The sequence below is a fragment of the Haplochromis burtoni genome, unplaced genomic scaffold (assembly GCF_018398535.1).
Source record: "Haplochromis burtoni strain Fernald_Lab_line unplaced genomic scaffold, NCSU_Asbu1 Contig_357, whole genome shotgun sequence".
NCBI classification, from domain to species: domain Eukaryota; kingdom Metazoa; phylum Chordata; class Actinopteri; order Cichliformes; family Cichlidae; genus Haplochromis; species Haplochromis burtoni.
This window is the reverse complement of record NW_024582718.1, coordinates 184451-190921: the sequence shown is the minus strand read 5'-3', so window position 1 is coordinate 190921 and position 6471 is coordinate 184451. Positions and strand designations below refer to the sequence as shown.

Here is a 6471-nt window from a genome sequence, read left to right as displayed (position 1 = left end):
TGACCTTTGCAAAGCCAACCATCACCATAATGTAATGCCTAATGCCTCCTATGAGCTTCAATCCTTCCCTGTCCGTAGCAATTCTGCATCAGCCTATAAACAAATCAGTCATTGCATATGCGCATTAGCATTTTGGTTGGTGTGCCTCTCTGGCTATATGTCATCCCCCTTTCACAACATGTGCAGCATCCAAGTAGTGGGAGCTGGTGTGACATGGGATAAAAGGGAACTGGTGTATGAACGAAGGAGGAGCAGCGATGGCGATAGATTCTGTGGGCGGCTTGTGTTGCACTGAGATACAGGGTGAGCAACAAGCAGACTCAGATGAAGGCTGACTCGTGCTACAGCGTATGATGCTCTGTCAGAATGTGATGCCAGTAAAATCGCATACGTTTAACACCACATGCTGCGGTGGGTTTTCTTCCTTTTACTGGATTAAAGAGAAGTCACCAATACCAATGTGTACAAGAGAATACGAGACAAAATTACTGTAAGTTAGTGCCATGTTTCACCTGTGTTTACAAGCCTCAATAACAACACTAAGCACCTGTACTGAAGTCTTATGTAGAACCTTATAAAATACAATTTAACATTTGTCAGACTTCTACCATTCAACAATATTTTGGCATTAACATGAACAAAACAAGATCCTTTTTTCATTTAACACCTGACAGACAGATTAGTTTGAATCTTAAAAGGGGCTCGACAGAAGGAAAAGGTCAAAATGTACTTTCGAGTCCACCGAAAGGGTAGCTACGTGAGTTTGTGTGGTTGGGAGAAAGGGTAGGGTAAAATAAATGAGGGAAGAAAAGGAAAGAAAAACAAATGAAAATGAAAAAGAGAGGTGTTGGAGTGTCGTATTGGTTGTTTCCTGCAATGGTGTGTGTGAATGTGATGTCTTGCTGGATCTCAAATGCTGTGTGTCTCTGTAATTTGCAGAGCTCTGCAGAGGAGATCAATGAAATGAGCAGTTGTAGCATCCAGTCATGCAGCAGTACACCACCTCCAGTTTGGCTGGTGACTGAGCCCTGTCTCCCAGTCAGCCACGATTGAAGTCCGCTGTGGCAGATCTGCTGCTAAAGGTCATTGTACTCATCAACTGCCCACTGCCTCCCAGTTTGATGGAGTGCAGTCTAAAGATCAAATGTCTGGTTGTTAGGCTTGCTGTTCCAACCTGTACAACCTCACACTTCTCGTTGGGTTGAAAATACAGCCTGAAAAGTGCTAAAATTGATTTTAGTTTGCAGTTATTCTGTGAGGCAATGGTTTTGATATATTATATGAAAGAGTGAAGTCAATTCTAAAAACAATCCGTTTAAAGGAGCAGAAATAAATTCAGGTAAAAGGTCTTTCTGTTGGTAGAAAGCTTCTGTGTGAAAGATAAACTTCCCACTAGATATTGTGCTGCTACTAAGATGACCGGTAAGTAATGGCAACCAGTTAAGGCGTCCACTAGAGAAGCTTTGGGGGACTGAATGCAACAGCATCTCCTTCATCATTTAATTTTTAATCTAAGAGAAAAGGAGCTTTACAGGGAGAGAGAAAAAAAGAACAGGGGCGTAAGAGAGGATAAGGCAGAGAGAAGCAAATGCCAACAGGTCAGTGGTGGACAGCCTCAGGCTGAGAGCCACAGACGCAGAGCTCATTAAAGACAGACTGGTTTTTCTGAACAGGGGGACAGTGTGGAGCGAGAGAAAACCCAATGGCACTGGTCTTTTCTGTGAGGAAGATGGATTGTAAGGGAAACAGACAAAAATAACAACAGACAAAGGAGAATGTGGAGCAGAGACACAAAGGCAGAAGGAAACAGTAGGATGAACACAATTTCCTTGTTCTCAAGAAGCTATGTAAGAGGACCTATGTTGTGTGTCACTGCAAGACATGAATCAGTGTGAGCTACAGACTTTTTCTCTGTGCATTCACTGAGTAGTCCACAGTCAACTACACTAGGACCTGTGCAGACTCTGCCAACTTTACAAGAAGCTCCTTCTTTCTCTTTTATGATGGGATAAATAAATATGCATATGTAAAAAACCCAGAAATAATATGAAAGGCTTTGAACAATAAAAAAAATACAAGGTTACAATGCAGAAGCCTAAAAAAGAAAAAGAAATAATTCTGTCACAGCAGCTTGAGTTAGTACAAAAAAAGCAGTCTATACATAAGCCTTTGTTGTCTCTTTATCTGATAGATATTTATTTCTTTGCAGTTTTTCTCTCATCAGTCTTTAGCCTTCTGAATTGTTCTCAACACCTTGTGAGGTGCCAGTGTGGACACATTTGCAGCAACAAGGACAGAATACTAGATGGAATTTGCAGGCTGTCAGGCATCCAGGTGAGCCTGTGAGGCCAACAGACATGCTGAAGGTTAAAGTGGTGATTTGAGTGAGAAAATGACTCCTTGCCCTTTGGTCCTCTGTCTCTTCATTGATTGCTACACCTTTTGAGTCACAATTGTTTAAATGAGGCTTTTTTCGCTAAGTTACACGTGGACAAGTGTGTTCGTAGTCTGCAGACAGCGCGCATGCGCACATGCATACACACACGGGGGATCGTGGCTCAAGAGTTAGGAGTTCGCCTTGTAATCGGAAGGTTGCCGGTTCGAGCCCCAGCTTGGTCAGTCTCGGTCGTTGTGTCCTTGGGCAAGACACTTCACCCGTTGCCTACTGGTGGTGGTCAGAGGGCCCGGTGGCGCCAGTGTCCGGCAGCCTCGCCTCTGTCAGTGCGCCCCAGGGTGGCTGTGGCTACAACGTAGCTTGCCATCACCAGTGTGTGAATGTGTGCGTGAATGGGTGGATGACTGGATATGTAAAGCGCTTTGGGGTCCTTAGGGACTAGTAAAGCGCTATATAAATACAGGCCATTTACCATTTACACACACACATACAATAGTAATGACAGGGACTAGAAAGAGAGAGCATATTTCTCCTGTATTGGCTTCCTGTTAAATCCAGAATTGAATTCAAAATTCTGCTCTTCGCATTCAAGGTCTTAAATAATCAGGCCCCATCTTATCTTAATGACCTTGTAGTACCATATCACCCTATTAGAGCACTTCACTCTCGCACTGCAGGCCTACTTGTTGTTCCTAGAGTATTTAAAAGTAGAATGGGAGGCAGAGCCTTCAGTTTTCAGGCCCCTCTTAACCAGCTTCCAGTTTGGATTCGGGAGACAGACACTATCTCTACTTTTAAGATTAGGCTTAAAACTTTCCTTTTCGCTAAAGCATATAGTTAGGGCTGGACCAGGTGACCCTGAATCCTCCCTTAGTTATGCTGCAATAGACGTAGGCTGCTGGGGGATTCCCATGATGCACTGAGTTTTTCCTTTTCAGCCACCTTTCTCACTGACTATGTGTTAATAGACCTCTCTGCATTGAATCGTACCTGTTATTAAGCTCTGCCTGTCTTCCACAGCATGTCTTTATCCTGTTTTCCTTCTCTCGCCCCAACCAGTCGCAGCAGATGGCCCCGCCCCTCCCTGAGCCTGGTTCTGCCAGAGGTTTCTTCCTGTTAAAAGGGAGTTTTTCCTTCCCACTGTCGCCAATGTGCTTGCTCATAGGAGGTCATTTGATTGTTGGGTTTTTCTCTGTATCTATTATTGTAGGATTAACTGTACAATATAAAGCGCCTTGAGGCGACTGTTGCTGTGATTTGGCGCTATATAAATAAAATTGAATTGAATTGAACATACCTCACATCCCAGGGGTCTCCTTATTTCTCTTGTCACCAAGTGCACTGGACCTAAATTTAGAAGAAATAACTATCATGGCTTTCCCGGAAGACTGTCACTCTAATTGTGTGTTTTCTCCTCTGTCATTCATTATTGTGTGGCGGAGCTCAACTGTTGCTAATGAGAATATCGGGAAATATTGCTTTTATCTCACACCAGAGGATGTGAGGACATTTTTTAATAATGACAAGTCTTTAGAGATGAGATGAGCATAAGAGACATAATGACAGTGGAGACGAAAACCATGCCCTGTGATATTCGCTCTTTACTGTGGAGAAATAAAAAGTACAAATTTGCCTAGAAAAAATAAATAAGCTGAGAAGATGAAATCAATAAAAGTTAGAATGAAGCAGTATTATTCTTTTTTTCATTAAAATGTTACTGGTATGTTTGAGTTTAAAGAATAATAATGACGCTGCTAGACTGAACCGCAATTCAGTGTAGTAGCATCATTTCAGTCGAGTGTAAGGGCTATAAAATCTGTGCAGTGCACACCAACTCCAGTCTATGCTACAGCTGTAAGAAGTAGTTGTCTTTTCAGCAGCATTACTCCTGAAAATAAGCTGGCAGAACAATTATCCTATCATACAATAGTACACAGGTAAGATAATTAATATGATAAAGATCTTATATTTTTAAAATAATCTTATAAATTGTATGATAATTAAATAAATACACTAGCGACTACATTTTTAACCTTGGATGAGAAGTGTGCAAAATTCAGTTAAATTCAATTCAGTTCAATCCATCCATTCTCTTCCACTTAACCTTAACAGGGTTTGGGTGGGTGGAGCCTATCCAGCTATCATAGGGCGACAGTACACTCTGGACAGGTTGTACTCACATTCACACCTATTTAATTCAACTCAATTCAACTTACATAGCGCTAAGTCACAACAACAGTCAGCTAAAGGGGCTTGAATGCAAGGATGCAAACACAGTTTACAGATGAGGCTGGTGTTGACTGACACATTTAGGATGGCTGTGACTCAGGAAGTTGAGCGGGGCATCTACTAATCGGAGGGTTGGTGGTTTGATCCCTAGTTTCTTCACTCTGCATACCAAAGTATCTCTGGGCAACATACTGAACCCTGAGTTGCTTCAGATGCATTCATCGGGGTGTAAATGCTTGTGAATGAATGAAAGATGTACATGTAGAAAAAAATGAATGTGTAAATGGGTTAATGTGAAATGTTGTTTACAGCACTAGGTGGAAAAGCGCTACATGAGAACCAGTCAATCTGAACATTTACATTTGTTACATTATACGGTTCACAAATAAAGCAAACCATAAATACTGAAACACCCCAGTTTAGTTTTATTGCTCAGACTGGTAAATAAAAATAAAACAAGCAAAACAGAAGCATAATTGAACAGAAGGCCAGAGAAGGTGTGATTATGTGAGACTGTCACATACAGCTGTGGTTATTTATAGCTTCAATATTATCAGTGATTCATGACATGTAACACTTTATGATTGTCAGCCTAAAAAATTTTATACTTGAATTTTTCATAATTCAAGTATAAAATAACAATCAGAAGTAAAACATGGCTGTAAAATGTATTAGCAAAACAAATAAATGTCTGTGCATTTGTTTTGCATAAACACTGACATGTTTATAGGGACATTTCAAAGGTACCAACAAGGTTCTACATAGCACCAATATCAACAGAACACAAAACCTCTGTAATTTGAGTTTTAAAATATATGAGAAGGAAATGAGCATACAGGACGTCTGGAGAGTGTTGCATTATAGGGCACGGTAAACGAGCTGTCCATCAACAGAAGCAACAATATATGCTTTTAAAGGGATAGGGAAGCGAAATGAAGTGCACTTGAGAGGTTATATTAGCCTAAAAAGGTGATACCAATTGGAAATTTTCCACAGACCATCACGGATGCGTCATGCCCATGAAATCTCATATCATGCATGTCCTTCAGATATCCAAGCTATTGCCAGTATTGAGCAAGTGCTAATGTGAGCACATCATTATTATAATGCTTTACATTAGCTAATTTACCATCCCAATAGAAGATAGTAAATTTTATGATGTGACTGTGCCCTGACATTAACTAATGTACATGATGCATTTAGTACATTTTAATCCTAAAGATAGGAAATGCATCTATCATTATTTTCAATTTCTGTGTTAAGTCATTAGACTGAACTGAGTTCTAAAGTGAAGATAAGATAACCTTTACTAGTCCCACATGTGGGAAATTTGTTTTTTTTGCAGCAGAAAGTGGACAGTGCAAAGTTACATAGCAAAAATAGAAAAACACTGGAATAGGATAAGAAATAGTTTAATCAGGACACACAAAGACATAACGCAGTCTCATTGTGGTTCATAATACAGTCACGACCATATTTTATTTTTTTGGATTTGAATGTCTTTTTTTAACCACACACTTCCAATTACCGTGTCTGTGGATGTGATTTTTCAGCCCCCGAAGAAATTTTTTTTTAACCGGTTTGGAAGCAAATTTTTTCATTACTCTAATCAGAGACCCAAACTTCATTTATACACAACTTAGTTAGGTTTAAAAAAAACTACTTGATTAGGTCACCACATTAAAACCACTTGGCTATGTGTAAAAACATCATGACTTAGTTTAAAATACAACTGTTTCTTTTTCTTTTAAGGACTATTTCATTTGTTGAGATGAGCATACATTCCTGCCTTATCTGGATAACTTAAATGCTGCTGGCATGAAGTATACTTCCTACTGAAATCATTA

General features: G+C 40.1%; 1 protein-coding gene across 1 annotated transcript in view; it reads right to left on the bottom strand.

Moving 5' to 3' along the window:
• Positions 1 to 6471, bottom strand: part of asic1b (acid-sensing (proton-gated) ion channel 1b) — a 183486-nt gene that overhangs the window by 80276 nt on the left and 96739 nt on the right. The gene's annotated exons all lie outside the window — the stretch shown is intronic.